General features: G+C 39.1%; 1 protein-coding gene and 1 long non-coding RNA gene across 2 annotated transcripts in view; both read right to left on the reverse strand.

Annotated features, from left to right (window-relative positions):
- Positions 1-18260, reverse strand: part of LOC138060155 (uncharacterized) — a 44255-nt gene that overhangs the window by 23272 nt on the left and 2723 nt on the right. The gene's annotated exons all lie outside the window — the stretch shown is intronic.
- Positions 3882-8769, reverse strand: LOC138060024 (uncharacterized). Its single transcript, XR_011134281.1, has 2 exons — positions 8668-8769; positions 3882-4605 (listed from the first exon to the last, which is right to left on the reverse strand). It is a non-coding gene; the product is annotated as an uncharacterized lncRNA (long non-coding RNA).

Raw genomic sequence — 18260 nt, forward strand, 5'->3', positions numbered from 1 at the left:
ATGAAAAGTCACCGGAGTTTACACTGCCGGTCTGATAAATTGCGCATTGTTCATTTTGCTGAAGAAAATCCGATTTCACAACTACCCACTACATGTTATTGGAAATATGTACAAAGCGCCACTGTACTGATGTTCGACATGCCACCGAACCGAACGATCAACCTTACAAGCCGCCGAGAAGATTGTCACGATGGGAAATGAGAAAAATCACGCAACCGTTTTGTTGGCATGTGCTGGTGATGGATCAAAATTAAGATCAATGGTGATTTTCAAGAGGAAAACAGTGCCTAAAGTTGAAAACAAGCACAGAGTTATCAGCGCCACCCAATGGATGCCGAAGAATTGAAGAGTTTGGCGTGTTCCACATGGTGGACTGGGGACACAAAGCGCCTGCTTATTTCTGCTTTAGAAACTCATGTGACTGAAAGCATGAAAGCAGCATTCGCAGAGAAAACACCAATTTAGCAGTAATTCTTGGCGGATTGACCTCAGTTCTGCAGCCCCTTAATGTTTCTTTAAATAAACCGTTTGAAGATGGGTTTAGGAAGAGGTGGATGGCAGATGGAAGTGATGGCCACCAAAAGAAGCCCTTGGAAGAAAATTGAAGAGAGAAAATTGAAGAGATGATTGTGTCGTACTTTGTGAAGTATGGAGTAATAAACAACCTTGATGATACACAACACAATCTTGTGGACGGATAACAAGATGAACTTCTCGATAACGAATCTTGAGCGAGAGAACAGCTCGAGGGAACTGTTCAGTTGTGACTACGATTGAGAGTTTGCATGGTTTCAGTTTCTAAACAATTTATATACGGTATTAACTTTACTGTTGTAAGTAGCGGAACAAATTTTCTTATCCAGAAAATGGCTTTTTTCACGCTAGTTTGGCGTGAACAATTTCTCTGTTTTCTGCTCAAACCTTTTTTTTTTCAAAATGCAGTCCAAAATTGGGGTGCGTATTATACACGGGCGCTTATTATACATGGGTAAATACGGCAAGCGTGAGGGGTTGGACTCGAGCCTTTTTGGTATCCACAGCCTACGCTCTGGAGGTGCTTCAGCAGCTGCTGCTTTGGGAGTGCCAGACCGGCTGTTCCAGAGGCACGGAGGATGGTGTAGTGTAAAGGCCAGGAACAATTATGTCGAGGAGTCTCTTGACTCGCTTCTTCTTGTGTCACAGTCTACCTTGCAACAATGAGTTGTTCGTGACCTTCGCCAGGCCATATTTGTTTTGATCACTGCATGTTAGGAACATTGAACTTGTGCATGAGCATGTTTCTCCTCGGACTTATTTAGTTTCCAGCGCTCTTTGCTTTATATGGTTGCATGGTTCGGCTTGGCATGGGTACCAGTTGTGTGTGAGAAGTGTTGTTTTCCGCTGGCTGAGGCACAAAAGAAGCGGAAAACGTTTTTCTCACAAACATCTGGGAGTCTGGGTGCTAATGTGCGGGGGGTACAGGTCTACCAGAAGATTGCTTAATCTCCAACAATCTTACTTCCACAACTGTTAGAGTATATTACTTCCGCCCGTTCCTGAAGTCTGGTCAAAGATACAGCATCCTATTCACCTGACTCACCGTTCACACAGTGCATGTCGAGGTTGCCCATAGCCTCGATGCGGACTCATTCCTGCTTACATTCAGGCAGTTTATTGCCAGAAGAGGCCAAATTCGAGAAATGTGATCAGACAATGGAACTAATTTTACCAGTGGAGAAAATGAGCTATGCGAGTTAATCCAAGCATGGAATGACAATAAGATTTTGAAAGAAATGTTGCAGAAGAATATCAAGAGGATTTTGAACCCCCGTCATGGCTCACACTTTGGTGGTATTTGGGAACGTTGCATCCGTTCAGTGCGGAGATCTTGCATGCTCTTCTTCAAGATCAAACCACCAACAACAAAGGTCTTATTACTCTGAAGTGCAAAGTGGAAAGCATTTTAAACAGCCGACCAATCACCTTTGTCTCAGATGACCCAGCAGATCCAGAACCTCTGAAAAATCACCTGTTGCTGAAATGTAACTCGCCCATGCCACCAAGGTGTTTTCCAAGGAGAAGATTTGTTCTCTATACGTAGATAGCGTCAAATTCAATACTTGTCAGAAATCTTTTGGAAGAGATGGTCAAGAGAGAACCTACCTTTGTTGCAGAGTCGTCAAAATTGCTATTTCCCCACAGAAATCTAGCTATAGGCGATGTTGTTCTTGTTGCCATGGAAAACACCCTTCGAAATTGCTGGCCACTTAAAAGCTGTTCTGGAGCGCCTAGTACACAAACTTGTTTTACTTGTTGAGGATGGGCCAAAGAACATTTACTCTAGTTAAGAAATCGCAAGCATTTGTATGAAGAACTTTGATTATTTTTGTGGACATTGTGGGTAATTTAAAAACGTAGGTTAATAGAATTTGCTTAAGGTTAATCCCTTTTCACTTGGATCTTACTTCAATTAATAGCACAAGCGCTTCTTGAACAATGCACTTTTAATAGGGGCCAGTATGTAAGATCTAATATAGTATGTTGATTGGGTGTCCTTTAATGTTTCGTTTTCATTGTTATTAATGCTTTCGCACCCCCTTGTTAGCCACTCTTGTTTCACATTTCTTTCTTTTATTGTCTCTTCACCCCCTTTTTTTTGCACTCCATTCTAGCAAGTAGTTACATTTAGTTTCTGCCTGGTATGTAAGTCCAAAGTTTTGTATGTAGTTTTTTCAGCCTCTTTCCATCAGTTTAGTTGCACTAGTCGCAGTAACTTCCAAGTGATCAGTGTCCAATTCCACTTACCACAGCTCTTCAGTATTCATAACAATGTAAGTACAATAGCCTCCGTTTTGGCAGTTTCATCATTACATGCATAGTATTCAAGTTTTTATTTATGTTGTACCTTCCAATTTCAACCCCCATCTTCCACACCTTCCGTATCTACCATGTCCTTCGCATCTTCACGCCCTTCATGCGTCAATAAATAGTTTTCCCTTTTCCTTACGTTTTTGGTTTGTGTGGTGTCTTGTACCAGTTTGAGGTGTGCCTATGGCAGTTACATTGTATACCAAGTGACTAGCTTATCATCTTTCTCACAGGGCATTACACTATTTACCATCAATAGCTGCATTTAAACATCTGCGGTGCATAACACTGTTAAGGCCAGGTAAGTGGACACCTTGTCCAAAATTACCCATAACTACATCAGCAGACCGGCTCCCCAAGAGTTCTAGTAGCTCAAAGTGTAAAGCATCAGATACATGTTATGGAGGTCATACATGTCATGGTATGCAGTGCAGAAATTAAGTATTATATTACACATGTTAAGGTACATTAAAAGTTATTTCTGTGCACTGAAGACATTGCCACATACACTGTCAGGACAAAGGCATCGAGAGTTGCTGCCCCTTAAATGTATGAAGGCGCTCATAGTAAATAACAAAATAATGAGCATTATGTTGCCCCATATTTTGTAATTCTTCAACAATTCACTTTTCCACCAGTCTCATCATGCAGTTCATTTTGGAGGGTATTTGCATTAAAACAATGGATATTCAGTTCACGGAAGCATAATACAGTCCAAATAACTTGTATTGTTTTTACGTAAAGACCCCCCAAAACGTATTCCCCTCCCTTAGCTCATTGCCATGCCACTTGAAAGAGAGAATTTTCTTTTAAAAACATGGGCGCAAAGACATGACTTGTTGACTGTTTGTTTTCAGCAATTGGTGGTAAAGAGAGTTGGAACAACAACATATCCCCTTAATTTATACATTTTTTAAAAAAAGTTCTAGCTGCCTCAAATCTAGCCTGTACAACAAGCATTCCCATGTTATTAATGCCCTAAAATTGGAGCATTATACAAAGGGAACACCACCCTAAACACCCCACAAGAATGAGAAATGCACACTTTATTACCTCAGGCTGTTTAAGTTACCCAATTACAGACAACATCAAAAGCCAATACCTTTATTCCAAGCAACCATGGTTACTGAGGAAAATCCCTTGCTAAAATCATACATAATCTTTTTTCCTTTTACAATTTTTGCTTGTAATGTTGAATCACTTTGATAAGTGGGATGAAATTCTATGAATGAATGGACTTGGGCAGTATGCAAATTGTTATAGCATGACAACATGAAACAGACATTCCAGGAATTCTGGTAAAAACCAATTTTTTCCAGTACTTAGGGACAGTCAAGAAACTTTAAAAAGCCGGTAGGCATCTAGACAAACATCCAAATTACAAGGTTGTAAAGAGTACAATGTCAGTAGTATGTTCATGTTTTGTCTGAGTGGCTAATGGCCATCAACATGAAAATGTTGCAAATCATTGCTTCCTTTTTGCACAGTGCTCCATGACCACACATATATTCAAAAAGCAGACACAGGTAAAGCCAACAAATTAAATTAGGGGGCTTTCAGGCTAGCATCCCCTCAGCCTTTTGCCCTAATCTTTGTATGGCAAGCAAATAAACTCATCAATGCCCCTTTTCCACACTTGCTTCATGAAGGGAGACTATTAAACCCACTGTAATACCTGTAGCAACAACATCTTAGCTGCAACCTTACTTGGAAAGTATTTAATAAAATTCTCTTTGTCTTGCTAATATCACTTACCCCCTTGAAGGTCCACATCAATGCACAAAACATGAAAAACAACAAAGAAGAAAAAAACAAAATCAAGTTCAAATTAGTTCTTTAAAGAGGCTGCTGATCTTACAACAGATGAATAAATTCAAATGACCCACTTCCAAAATTTAATAAATATAAGCTTAATTATGCAGGACTGAATGTATTAATGTATGAATGTTATTAACTTTGCCAGTCAAGCTGGCAGAGCGCCACAACAGCTTGCGCCAATTACTGTCGCTTTTTTTTTACCCTCCCAACCATGATACACAACAAAAGACCACAACACCGGGAACTATGTGCCCTACTCTTAGTGACAAATGTGGGTTCTTTTACATCCCACAGGATTATTAACATTGAAGGGTTGTGATACGGGACCACCGGCTTATCATCCTTATCCAAGAAGACTTGAAAGTCTAACCATTTGCAGATGTAGTTGCAAAGGCAGCACTTTCTCCTCAGTTATTTAAAGACCCTGAGTGTTGGTCCGGCCGGAGTTGAACTCGCGACCTCCCGCGTGACAGTCCGGTGCTCAACCAACTGAGCCACCGGTGCGTGGTTTAAGTGGTTTAGGACTATATTCTTGTTGGGTGCCCCTGGAAAGAAAGAACATGTGTTGTTTGTATTGCAATGGAAGTATTTACAGTGCATTCTCTACTTTTCACCCAAATTTGACAAGTATCCCAAAGTTGTTTGACTCAGATTAAAGACTGATCCCTATCTCTACAAGCCCTCTGCCTACATGTACATTACTGCTCAATAGCAAGTTTACAGTCACTTGTGAGTCGCGAAGCTCAACTCAAGACTCAGTTCTCTAAAATTTTGAGAATTGAGTCTGAGTCAAGTTTCACGACTTAAAGTTGAGTCATTTGAGTTTAGAGTCCAGAAAAATAATGAGCTTGTTGCATGACTGGTCTCTCAAGAAAGATATTGAGAAAGAGAAGCACACTTGTGTGTGCGGTACAGTACATGGAAAAAGAAAGTCAGATATCAAGTGTGAGTATCTCTGTTTGACAAAATAATTATGCACACAGTCGGCTGTTCCTTTCCTCAAAGGATCAATGAATAATCTGTTGTGATAAATTTACAAAACGGCTGCTTTTCACAATTAACTCGAATATCCACTCCCTTGACAATACAATTCACTATAATTAAAACCTGAAGTTTTCTTTTACCCCGATAATAAGCAGTATCGACTGTTGCTTTTTGAGAATGTTCTAATGTCTCCAGCAAGCAATCTTAAATTTATGAATTTATGTAATTTTTTCTATGGTAGTTAAATTAAAAGAAAGAGAGGCCTGTTGTTGCCAAGAACTCTGTTGCATTTAATGTTAATATATAGACTATGAGCAGTCGTCCATTTATCCTTCTGACTTGTTAAGTTGTCTTATAATGCAGGTGTTACAAAAACTAAGACCTAAGACCTAAGGTCTTAGTTTTCCTATACATGTACGTTTACTTTTTTCCTACTAAGACCATGTGTAAACAGTGGAAATCAACAGAATGAATGCCGGGAAAACTCACCACCAGTCAGAGATTTGAGTGCTAGAAATGAGAAAGTGCCATGACATCAATTTGAGTGTTGTGTTTAAAAAAACAAACAACTTGACATTTGCTGATGCTTACTTCTTGGCAAAGAACCTAAAGATGCATGTGGGGTCTTTCGAATTATAACAAGAAACTGTGATACACAAATTATTTTCTCAGCACACATTTGTAATTCTACTTCCAGTATCAAAACAAGTCCAGCATGCATGGAGCTTTTATGCATGCATTCACGATTTAGAAGTCATACCCAACAAAAAACAGATGCTGTAGGTGGTCATTCTCATTATTATGTCTGATAGGGGACTGAAATAGTTTTTCATGTAGGACAAAATTGATTTTCTGTTAGTTTATCCGCATTGACCTCACTCACAAACATACTCTAAACTTACTACAGTACCAAGTGAAAGTAAGTTGACAGTCTGTTTCAAGACTCAAGGATCGAAGAACAAAAATCGAGTCAAGAATCAAGTTAAGGAAATTGAGAAACTAATCAGCTTGCCGCTTGACTGATTAAATAGCACCAAATGCAACTGGGAATACGAATGAAAAATATAAAGCCTGGCAAAGTTTCTCAGAGAATGTTGCTCAGGCGTAATGCAGAAAACCGAGCAAATAAAGTCATCTTTCAAATCCTGTTCTGTAATTGGGGAAAAATCACAATGAACAACATGACTAGACTGCTAACAGACCCCTATGTTTCAGTATGTTTCTATGCGATTGCGTACTCAACAATCACATGGACTGTAAACAGTCTGACACTACATGTATATCGTGGTGGTATTTCAAGTTTACTCCAAGGCTACTAATCAATAGTGCGAGCCACCTGACAATTTAGCTGTAACCTAGCCAGCCTTTTAGTTACTTCGGTAGCACAGTATTTTTGAGAGAGAAAAGTGTTTGAAAGTGCCACGAGTCATCACTACCCACAAGGGAATTTTGGTAAAGCTCACTGTTTTGGCTTTACAATTATTTTAATTAATTAATCCAGTTTTTTAATTGAGGACTCGCAAGAATGATAGGCGCTACCTCGTTTTCTTATTAAACAGTTTCTGTTGTTATTTAATTGAGGAGTAACGCTTTTGCAAAAAGTTGAATCAAGCACGAACAATTTACAAGGTTTCACTTCAGGAATTTTGCGAGAATTGAGCATCGAGGATCGATTTTGATTTCAAGTGAATCGATTATTGAGGATACCAACTTCACCTGAAAGTGCTTTACAGAAGGGTCCTCTTACTAAAGAATAAAAATGATGCAAAAATATAGCCAAAACTGAGTTAAATTAAGTACAAAGCCAAATAAGATAATGGTTGAGGTACGGTAATTTACAATTAAAAACTAAATAATACGATAAACATGTATATCAGATATTTGCACTGCAGACAGCCTTTTAAATTTATCCAGCGACTCAATCTCCCTCACTAGTTTAAGGACGGTGCCTACTATTGTTATTGCGCACACGTTCTGCGCATCTCGAGATACTCGGATTTCCTATCGGTGATGCTTACTAATACAGGGATATTTTTGCGCAGCTTAAAACTATCCGGAAAAAGTAGATCTTAGTAAGTACTCTTGGTATCCAAAAAGAAAATTGGGGGTAACCAGGCATTTTTCAGAGATAATTAAGCTTCAATTTGAGAACGAACGCCATACATTGTTTTGTATTTTAAAGCTCTTTTCAAAGATTATTCATAAATTATCTTTGAAAAATGCCTGGTTACCCCCAATTTTCTTTTTGGATTTCAATAACACTTGTTAAGATCTACATTTCCTGCATAATCACACACCGGGGCAAAAATATCTTTAATTAGTAGGCACCGTCCTTAAGCAAATTATTCCAATCATTGGCGGCAAAATTTTTTGAAGTCTAAAGACCCCAATTCCTATTTAGGAAAGCCTTGCACACATTATCCTTTGACCTGGTATTATACTCATGGTGTTATCTATTAACAATAATATTTTTAAAATGAGTAAACAGGTTATTCAAACACTTAAATGTGAAGATGGCATGATGTTCTGCACGTCTTCTTGAGAGCAATTTCCACCTTTGGATATGAAACATTGTCTATTAGGTGGTGGGGATACATTATGCTATTCTATTTTCTATTCTTGATTAGATCTTCGCTTTCTTATTAGCTATGAAAGATTACCTTTGTGGGTCTCTTGAAAATATTGCAGGAGGAGGGGGGGGGGGGGGGGAGGCTATGGAAACTTAAGCAGGTGGTGGGTTTAGCCAAAAAATGGCTGGGCTTTCATATACCGGATCCGAAATAATTAATGTCCATAAAACAAAAGAACAAAGCGAACGTAACAATGCCTAATTAGCAAGGTCTTATCGGAATAACAATGGTTCGTTCGTCCTTCGCCATTTTAGTCCGGTTATGCTAGTCTAACCAAAAACAATAATATTCTTCGGGAGTTATTTCCTCGAACGTTTAGACCTATAAGACTCGAGCTCCACCTGAGTCTGAAAAAAAGGAAAAATCTTTCTCTTTACATATTTCTTACCTTACCTACTTCAAGTTTTCTCAAAAGGTTCTTTCATAATCGCAGAAATTAATACCGTACACGAAAAGCAAGAGAGCCGTCGTAGCGAAATGTCGAACGCCTGACGCTATATGTTTTGTCGTACCCAGACCCAAACGCGCCGCTGATGCGCCTCCCGTCCGAATCGCCAAAACCGTTTTTCCCGCGATTCTCGTGAGGTCGAATTGTGGCAATACTGTACATGTAGTTTACAGACGTTGACGTTAAATTAAGCAAGATTTTGTTTCTTGGATTTTAAAAGATTCATTCTTTGATTGGAAAATGATCTCATGTCCGCTACTTTCTCTTCAAATATAAGATTTGTGTAAAGTGAGAATCCCGATAAAGAGCTTGAGAAGATAATTATATGAAAAAATCTCAATTAAAAAGCCTAACCTTATTACCATTGTGGAGGGCTTCCTTCATGTGTGGTTATTTTTCAGATCCGACGCGATTTGAGCCATTATTAAAATTTCTGGGTTGTCAACAGTTATAATAAAATCCCAAGGCCGGAGACTAAATTCTCAGGAGCCACCAATTTGAGTCGAATATTCCTGGATAAAATTTTCCCATGGTCACAATTCCACATCAGAATCATATTGACAGAGATTGAACTGTCATTTCAATCCATCATTAACGGCGGTGAATATTGCAACAAAACAGCTCTCAAAGGAGTGACTTATCACCAAAGTGGCCACGCGTTCGACCGTTGATAACAAACTGAGCCGTACCGGGGTGGTAGACCGTAGTTTGTCAACCGCAAATTTCTTTATTCCCCCTGGGTCTCCCGACATGACTGCAATGTCTCAAGCTTTCAAGGAATAAACGTGCAAATACAACTAAACTTTGTGCTTCTGGACTTATTGAAGCCAGTGAAATTTAATAATTAGCATCTGAGAGAAAACAGTCGTGTCGGGAGACCGATAAAAAAATTGCGGTTGACAAACTACGGGAAAAAATTTTGTTTGCATAGGTTGTGTTTTTACTAGTCGGGAAAGTCAAGAAGTACCGTGAAAACAGCTCGCTCTAAGTTTAGCAAGTTAAAAATGCAAGCTGTTTTCACAAGAAAAAACAAGGGATTATCTCGCCTTTATGACCGGAAATTCCCAGAAAGTTATACTACCTCGCGAGATGGTATAACTTGTCCTGGTAAATGCCGCAGCCAATCACATTGCCTTTAGTGACAGATGCCTGCCAAATCGTGAGCTGGCGCTCACCTCGTGGTTCACTTTGCAAACAGTGCTTTTGAAATGGAAGACGAATTCAATGGTAATACTTTCCCGTTCCGATTTACAATTCCCCCAGCCTCATTAGATCCCTCATTTCCTCGGCCAGGACCTTACATATTTCACGGTGGCGGCATGCAGGACCCGCAGTACCCGCTTTTGAGCGCAAATGCTCTACAATTTATGCCAGCCGCATCTCTCCACAGCACATCATCTTCAGCATCTTCACCTGGATCTTCCACAAGTACTGGCGAAAGCAGCGAGAACAGCCCGACCGAAGGATCTGTTAACCGAAACTGATGTCCCAATTGGTCAGACGCTAAGACAAGATTTCTTTTGGAAATATAGAGGGACAGCTTCCCTATTAGCAAAAGAAGAAACAGTGGCGCTTGGGACATCATTGCGAAGAAGTTAAACAACTCCTGAAAGAGCAGGAAATTTCCAGCTTCCGCACTGGCGTGCAGTGCAAATGCTGAATAAAACATCTTCAAGATGAATTTAAGAGGGCCAAAGACCATAACTCCCGAAGCAGAAACGACCGAGAAACCTTTGAATACTTCGAAGAAATCAATGAAGTGTTGGGCTGCAAGCCAAACATCGTACCAAAGCGCGTACTGGCCGCCGAAGATACCAGAGCTAAAACGGATGAAGGGAAAGATTCACCGAACGCCGGTCCGTCAATCCACGAGAAAGATGAGGATCAACTGGAAATGGAGTTCGAGAAGACCTTATTCTCTGAAAGAAACGTCGTCTCCTTCGGAAAAATCTGGCGAGAATCAGTACAAGAGAAGTCATAAAAAATGCTTCATCTCCCGCCATTTTGTCAAAGTTGCGCGCTTTTGTAATTTGAATCTTCTGAGTAAACGGCTAAAGTTTCGGGTTAAATTTCACAGTGAAAACAGATGTCAAGTTTAACAAGTAAATGTCGGTCTCTCAACGAACACCTAGAAAGAATGTTCAGCCAGAAAAGTGGTATAGCGAAAACACAACCATAATTAATGTTAATTCCTTGAAGGCTTCATAAATACAGTTACGTACGTACAAAGTCCTATTAACTAATAAAAGCGGCATGAATGCTTTCTGGTCGCTAGGCTAATACTACCACGAATTCCTTACCGTCAACCTTGGCTTGAGGTGTACCTGTCACCGTCGCTGCCTTTACGTTTCAACCCGTGAGTAAAGAGGACGTTTTTAAGGTTCTACGAACAATGGACGTAACAAGGCCACAGGTGCCTATGCAGACAACATTCCTGCAAAGATTTTGAGGATTGCTGCCCGTTGTATAAGCAGGGACATAGCAAACTTACTCAACGTGTCTTATCAGAACGGACATTTTTCACTGTCATAGAAGGTTGCCAGAGTAACTCCAGAGTCCAAGGGAGGTTCCCTTACAGAGCGTGACAGTTACACGCCTGTATCCGTTCTCCTAAATGTCTCACGAATTCTTTGCTAACTTGGATCTCATGCAATATGCGCAAGAAGCAGACCTTATTGGTGAACATCAGTATGCTTATGCACGGAACTTATCGACAACTGTGGCCCTGATTAAAGCTGTTGACAAGTCAAAATTATTCAATTATTTTCTAAATCTTGATGTAAATTTGCATATTTGTAGTGCCCGTCAGTCTTAACATCTCGTTTTGTGATGTGATCTTGTATATATAATTTTTGTACATATCTTAATATCTATACATTTTTCCTCTTTACAATACTGATTACTATTTTTACTGATCACCGGTTTATACTAGCAAATCTTTTGATTTTGCTGATCGGTCTTTTCAGTCTAAATAAAGATCTTCTTCTTATTATTATTATTATTATTATTATTATTATTATTATCATTATTATTATTATTATTATTATTATTATTATTATTATTTGTTCACTACGGCTTTCATTCTCCCATCTTTCAACGGTTTCCGGCTTCGCGAATGTGTTTTTGAAGTTTGTCAACACGAAGGAGGCGTGACTGTGATTGGACGACACGACTGAGACAATGCAGTCACGTCGGGAGACCAAGGGGGAATAAAGAAATTTGCGGTTGACAAACTATGGTCTGCCACCCCGGTACGGCTCAGTTTGTTATCAACGGTCGAAGCCGTGGCCACTTTAATTTGGTGATAAAGCACTACTTCGAAAGCTGTTTTGTTGCAATATTCACCTTTCAATTTTGGTATCGTTGGTTCTCTTCACCATATCTTTAGCTTAATACACGCTATTCACCGATCAATAGTTCACGTTCACGCCGATTGCTGTCTGTATGGAGTGCCACAGATAACCTACAAAGCAGTGAACACCGTAAGAACTTCACAGTTCAAAATTTTACTAAGTAAACTTCACAGACGAGTGAAATGTATTTATTTAGGTGAAAGATAAATCACAAATCACATATGAGTGGCTCGGGGTGCAGGGATGGCGCAGTGGTGAGAGCACTCGCCTCCCACCAATGTGGCCCGTGTGCGATTCCCAGACTCGGTGTCATATGTGGCTTGAGTTTGTTGGTTCTCTACTCTGCATCAAGAGGTTTTCTCCGGGCACTCCAGTTTCCCCTCTCCTCAAAAACCAACATTTGACTTGATTTACTTTCATTGTTCATTTCAGTTTACAGTGTCCCCAATTAGCGCTGCAGCGCTAGAACAACTAGACACTTAAATAAAGTTTCTTTTGTACTTCAACGATGCAAAGCGATTGAAACAACATCAGTGGCTTCCGGTGCCCATATCTCGCGTTCAAAGCATGTTAGCCCCAGAAATTTTCAAGGGCTCTGCGCACATGGGAATCTACAGCATGCATCGCGACTTTCTTAAAAGCTATCGAAACGACGTTGCCAATGTTTACAACTTTATCAGCGGCTTTATCAGTCGCTAGGTTAAGCTATCATGACGGCAATAGCATCATTCAATTCAGTATAAAAAATATCTCTATTCACTATTCAAATTTGACGAGACTTCAAAAAGTTTAAAGATTTTAATCGGACCTTTGTTAATGGCTCCTGATCCCCAACACGTGTCACTGTGATGCTTTTTTTATTCCAAGGGTCATATCTAAGGTTATCTCTTCATTTGTCCATCTCCAACTAATTTGCAAGATTGAACTTTATGATAAACAAATTATTTCCAGCAAATCGGAAACCAAGATGTCAACAATATTTTACCAGACATTGGAAGCGAGACAGTACAGCTCTTTATATGTACCTGACAGATGAAACGGGTATCAATAACCAAAATTACGGGCTTTTTAATGATGCGCACTTGACAATTCATAGCAAAAAGAGCAAGTAGCGAGTGGCAGTAAAAAAAAACGATAAAAGCTTTTACAATAATTATTGTAGCCGCACTTGCCGTGACAGCCACAAAGCATAATCTTGTTTGTAATACTCGCAAGAACATAAACATACCTTGTGCAAATGGGATACAGAAAAGCCTTCGTGCCTCCACAAAATAAAGTTGCTTTTAACAAAATAATAATAATAACAAAAAACAGAAATCGCTTATATCCTTCCTATCCAGAGACAGTAACCATGTGTTTGATGGCATCGAAGTCGATCGATTTTATCGTAAGTAATCGTAATCAATCGCCTTTGTCTGATAATCGGTCGCCTTTTGACGGGTTTCATGTCACGTGACTTGACATTGGGACAGGACATCCAGTTTGAGCTACATGTATAACAATGTGGTAAGCCACTGAATAGCTCAAATCGGATCTGGAAAATAACCACACAGAAAGGAAGCCATCCACAAAGCAATAAGGTTAGGCTTTTTAATTGAGATTTTTTTCATATAATTGGACTTTCGGTGATCGCGCTTTCGCTTTTGCTGGTCCATTAAAGTAGAATAAACTTCCATTAACAATAGAATGGCCGCGAACTTAGATACTTTTACGACGTTCTTGGTTGAAAATGCATATGACAATTAGTTACACCTAGATTTTTATTTCTTATTTATTTATTTTTATTTGATCCATTATTAATTTATTTTTATATTAAAGTGTTCTTAGTTGTATTTCATTTTACATTTTTTTGTAAAGCGCTTTTGAATATTTAATATAAAAAGTGCTATATAAATTTAATATTATTATAGTTATTACTATTATTTGCCTTTACTTTCTACTCGTGACAGAGCAATGATAGGGAATAGCCGTTTACAACACGAACATTTGAGTTCCACTGCAGAATAGCCCTACAAGCTCTTGGAGGTGAAGTATTAAATTCAAGTTGCCAAAGGAAGAAGATAACATGTTTATTTTCTCTTACTTCAACTTAGTACATTTCAACCGCCAGTTGACAATGCAGAGTTTCTTCTGTCCCGACAAAAGAGTACATTTATCCCTTACACATTTTTTATTACTTTAACTTAATATATCTACTTCAAGTGTAAGTAATAATTATTATATTGAATAATTGAATTTATGGCTGTAATGTCTATGACTTTTATACAAATGAAGTGAATATTTTATTTTAGTATAAATACACAGGTGATTGTACAAAATCGCGCGCTCTCATTGGCTCGCTATCTCGGATTATCAGCCGATAATCACCTCGACGGACAAAATGGCTGCCAGAAGTCGTTTTGCCACTGTAAGTGAAGATGATTTCGCGTTGAAATGTTTTTTTTTTCTCTTTTTTGACATAATCACCTGTGTATTTATACTAAAACAATTATTCAATATGTTTCCAGTTATGTTTCTTGGGTGATAATAATATTAATTTGTAATTACCGTTTTTTGTTGAGCCGCTCAATATTTCTTTGTGATGTAAGTAAATGATAATAATTATTTAGCCTTTTAGTTTTGGAGCATGTTTTCCTCGGAGTTAGGAGGACACGTTTTTTGGAGAAGGAGTTTTTATCTAATATTCTCGGTTTTCACATGACGTCACGACCGCCATGTTGGTGCCCTAAACAAAGAAAAGGCGGCCATGTTGGTGCCCCGAGCAAATCCTCCGGGAATTGAAATCTATTGTTATGCAAACGCTTCCTTTTGTTTTCGTTGAAAAACATGGCTGTTGATCACGTGAGTGAAAACCAGCAATTTTTTTGGAATTTCAACGCTTGGAGTTATGTCTCATGTAAGCGTCCATTTTCTCATTTCTCTTTACTTTTCAATGTTTAGATTTTCTCATTCCTTTGTAGCTCATTTGTAACTTAGACTACATGTATCTATCATTTTTCCTTTACTTTTTATCGAATTGAACTTGAGACCTGCTCAACACCAGTGATTTTAGAAACTGACTAAAGCTGTAATCCAGTACCAGTTTGGTTGAACTTGTGAACTCCGGTACACAAAGGACGCACCGTTTCACTGCTGCACTACGAACGCTTTTTTGCCTTGAAAATGCAGGGAGAGGGGGGTCTAATGCTTTCCAAAACCTGGGTGGGTGGGTTAAAAAACATCTGTCAGGGGGGTGGAGATTTTTTCTGGAGTAACTTAATAGACGGTATTTCAGATGCAGAGACTGTCAACTTTCTATACTTTTGAGCAGTACTGTATAACCACAAAGCAGATCTTTCGGAGTAAAAAAAACTCTACATCCCAAATCCATAAGTAAAAAAAAATCCATTTGCAACCCGAAAATCAAAAATCAAGAATCAAATTTTCCTAGAGACACATGACTCTTTCGGTGGAGAACTGGCTATGTCCTGCTACAATGTACATGACTTGTAGATACTTACAAACTTGATATTTTAAGAAATCCAATCCACCACGATTATGAAAAACAAAAACAAGAAACAAGCAAAAATTACTGGTAAGTCTTTAAAACAGTCTGGAAATGTGCAAATTGTCAAATTCTTTCACTGACTATGAAAGATTTTCCAACAAGAACGTAAACCACTTACCACGTCCACAACCTTTCAAAATTGTAAGAAAGAAAAGGAAACAACAACAATTAAAAGGTGAAAAGATTGAGTACATGAGGGTTTTGTTGTAAGGTCTCAGGAGAACACAGGTTGGGAGGGACTGACATTATTTTCTGATATGGACAATACAACAGTCACAAATACAAATAAACCTACATGTACATGTAACATTTTGTTTTGAGCTAATCACCCCACTTTGAATTTTGTTCATGTCATTCAGGAAGCTGAATGTACAGTAGTACCCCTTGCAGTTTTACGCAGTTAAAGAAGTTTTTCAGGAAGCAGGCATTACCGAAGCACTTGAATGGTCAACTTTATGAAAATAATTATTTATACATTTTGTAAAACATGCATAAGTGTAGCCTGAAATTTCTCTTCCTTTCCTGAGTCACTCAAAAGGAGAGCAGAGGATGCAGAAAAAAGGTCATAAAAATAAAGCTGGTTAATGGATAGACATTGTGAAAAATATTGTATCCATACTCACCGGCTGTACGTATCACAGGAATCCAGAGAAGAACACAAAAATGTGGAAAAAGAAAACAATGATAATTTTTTGCTCACTTACATGTACATGTAAGGGGAACATTCGATCCCACAAAAAAATGGACAAAATGCCCAGGGGGGGGGGGGGGGGGTACTGCCATATATGAGGGTATATAAATCAGAGCGTTTGGGTCTAGAATAGGGTATCATTTTTCACGAAACTGACCAGTTGGTTGAAGATTTTATCTAGACTAAGGAAACCAGGAATTGCTACTCAAAAATATAAAAAAATTAATTCGGCAAGTTTAAATTTTCACAACTCAGCCTCAACAGCGTTGATAGATAATCATCATAAAACGCTATTGGATATTATTAACTGTCAAAAATCGGGATTCAGACAGAAATCCTGTTTTAAGAAAGAAGTAATAATTGTGGTATAAGGTTTTGTTTTGGCTTTGCTTTAGACTGTACTAGTGACCTTAGTTTCTGGAGAACAGCTACTCTAGGATAGGAGTGATTTGGAGAGTTTACTCTAGTATAGGGTAGCAAAATCCAGCTGAAACTAGCTCTGGTATAGGCTAAGGGTTCCAGGGTCCCAGCGGCACATCCCCACCCAGAAACTCCTTAATTCCCCCCCCCCCCCCAACCCTCCGGGGACAAAATGAGGGAAGACTATCCAAAATACTGCATTCAAAATGGAAAATGGCATGACATTAATCATTACTGTACATGATTCATTCAAGTCCACTGTACCATTTTTTAGCTTGGGATTGGGTTCTGTGGTGAAGTTGTAGAGTAAAGAATTACTGTACCATAGCTGAACAAAACTTAGATGTCCACAACATTCAGTCATTTATTTTCCTCATAACCACTTTTAAAAACTAGTGTTTTTCTTGGTGCACATTAAAAACTGGTTCTTCAACGTCATCACCTTGAGGGGTCATGGGAGATTGCAGTGTGCAAGCGTACTTCACTGAAATAGTGTGATCATACTTCAAGGACAGAGGAAAAATAGTAGAATCTTCCTTGCCTTTTAACGACATGAATGAGAATGGTGCAGCCTATGATGAATCAGTAAGACAAGGACCAGGAGAAAGACCAGACAAGTTGTATGGATACTGAAAGTATTAAGAAGGCCCTGCTCATAAGACTTATTGAAATGAAGACCAGTCGGGCCATACATGTACATTCAAGGCCTTCTAACGATAGGTTTGCTTGTCATTACAAGGCCGCTGGTTACCCCCAGTCTGGCTAAGTTACTGCGCATCCGAGGCAGTTTCAACAAGCCTATTTCGAAATTTCAGCAGCCAAGCGAGCTCAGAAAGAAAGCTTCACAGTGAATAATACTTGAATGGAATTGCATAGTCAGTGAATCAACAGGGAACTGCAACATCTGTGATTTGATTTTATGGAGAAATTAAGGCCAGAGGTTATTTTCCTGCCTTGTCTATATATTAGCATTGGAACACCAAATTAGCGCTAGTTCACTGAAAAAGCTTCAAAACAGTCTGAGATGCCACCAAACAACTAAGAATACATCACTGCAACAGGGTAAGTCAATTTTGATCAAGTAACATTTTATGCCCTTTGAAACAAAACCATTGAATTTCCATACAAACGTTTGTAAATACATGTAGCATCTTTGTAATACAACACTGCTAGAAAGTCATGTACGTGTTTGTGTAGTGAGTTGGGCGGCGTGTGGCTACAGACATGTCGCACAATACGATCACCAAGCAAGCCTTCTTGTAAAATTATTATGCTCGACTCCGGATCGAGTGGTCCGGGTTCGGGTCCTGGCTGGGGACATTGTGTTGTGTTCTTGGGCAAGACACTTTACTTTCACGGTGCATCTCTCCACCCAGGCGTATAAATGGATCCCGGCAAAAATGCTGGGGGTAACCCTGGGATGGACTAGCATCCCATCCTGGGGGAGTACAATGTAGAAATACTCCTAGTCGCTTCATGCTATGGAAAGTGGAGATAAGTGCCGGCCTGATGGGCCTTCCTA

Source organism: Montipora capricornis, chromosome 8 (assembly GCF_036669925.1).
Source record: "Montipora capricornis isolate CH-2021 chromosome 8, ASM3666992v2, whole genome shotgun sequence".
Classification (NCBI taxonomy): domain Eukaryota; kingdom Metazoa; phylum Cnidaria; class Anthozoa; order Scleractinia; family Acroporidae; genus Montipora; species Montipora capricornis.